Here is a 1,408-nt window from a genome sequence, read left to right as displayed (position 1 = left end):
TATATATATCTATATATATATATATATATATATAGATATGTGTGCATGTATATATGTAATGTGAGATAATAATTTCACTTTTAATAGTTTCACTATTAATAGTTACACTATGTATATATTATATACATAGCGAAGGTATTAATAGTGAAACTATTAAAACTGAGACTATTCTCTCACATTACAATAGAGGTGTTATTGTTTCACTTTTGACACATAATATCGAAACAGTCTAAGAGATTGCTTCGGGTTCGCATTAAACAAAAAGTTGAAATTGTTTTTGGCCCATGACACTGGTGTATGTGTAAAATTTAAATTAAATCGGTTGTGTAGTCCTCGAGTTTTACTGATGCACACATACAGATAGGCAGACAGACACACACACACACTCAGTTTTTTATATATATACATATTATTGTACACACACACATATATTATGGGGACTCGTTAAACATAACACTGTTAGACCTGATATCGTACAAAACGGCCAGTATCTATCTATTTGAGCCTCCTCTACCATCTTTTTGGGGCATATTTTGATTCTATTAGGGAAGTACTGTATCGTGACCACAGTTGATAAAGTCATCATAAATAGTTGATGCATTTAATATAATCGCGAATCATATATCGGAAATTTATTTTTTCTGTCCTTGCGATGAGATGTGTGCTACGAGATAACATTGCACACCAAAAAAGAAGCTAGTCATGATATGAGTGGATAATAGGATAATGGGAGATTGATAAAACTATGGACACGAAACAAAGGAAATATCATCAGCTGCACATTCTGTTAATCATTCTATTTTACACCCGTCTGTAAGAAATATACCCTTTTTAAGACTGCATCACTTTCCTAACTTCTTAATTTTACTATTACTTCAATAAATTTCTCGCTACTCACCGTGATGTTTTTTGTATCCAGTAGTTACTTATATAAATAAGATTTACACTATCTTAGATATGAAGAAATAACCTAAGTTTGTATGCTTATTCTTGAGTAATACTTATGTCAAGTTAGTAAATTCGTTCTGACAGAACAAACTGCTAGGTCAGTTCCTCCTCAACTTTTTGCGAACTCTTAGATATATTTCCTGGGTATATATATATACATATTTTACCAAATCCTTTTTGTTATAACAATGTTGTAAACTGTTTCAAACATATTCTTATTATTATTATCAAAGAATGTATATATGTATTTTGATACTTAAACTGTTTCTAACATTTTCTATTATTATAAAAGAATATGTATATGTATTTTTCCATATATGTATCTTCATACTTACACTGTTTTTAACATTTTCGTCTTATTATCAGAGAATGTGTGATAATCAGTATGTAACACTACAAAGCTCATACAAAGCTTTATACTTTAAATATATTCCTCTTATTATCATCAAAGAATGTATAT

Source organism: Octopus bimaculoides, chromosome 2 (genome assembly GCF_001194135.2).
Source record: "Octopus bimaculoides isolate UCB-OBI-ISO-001 chromosome 2, ASM119413v2, whole genome shotgun sequence".
Classification (NCBI taxonomy): Eukaryota; Metazoa; Mollusca; class Cephalopoda; order Octopoda; family Octopodidae; genus Octopus; species Octopus bimaculoides.
This window is presented reverse-complemented; position numbering follows the sequence as displayed.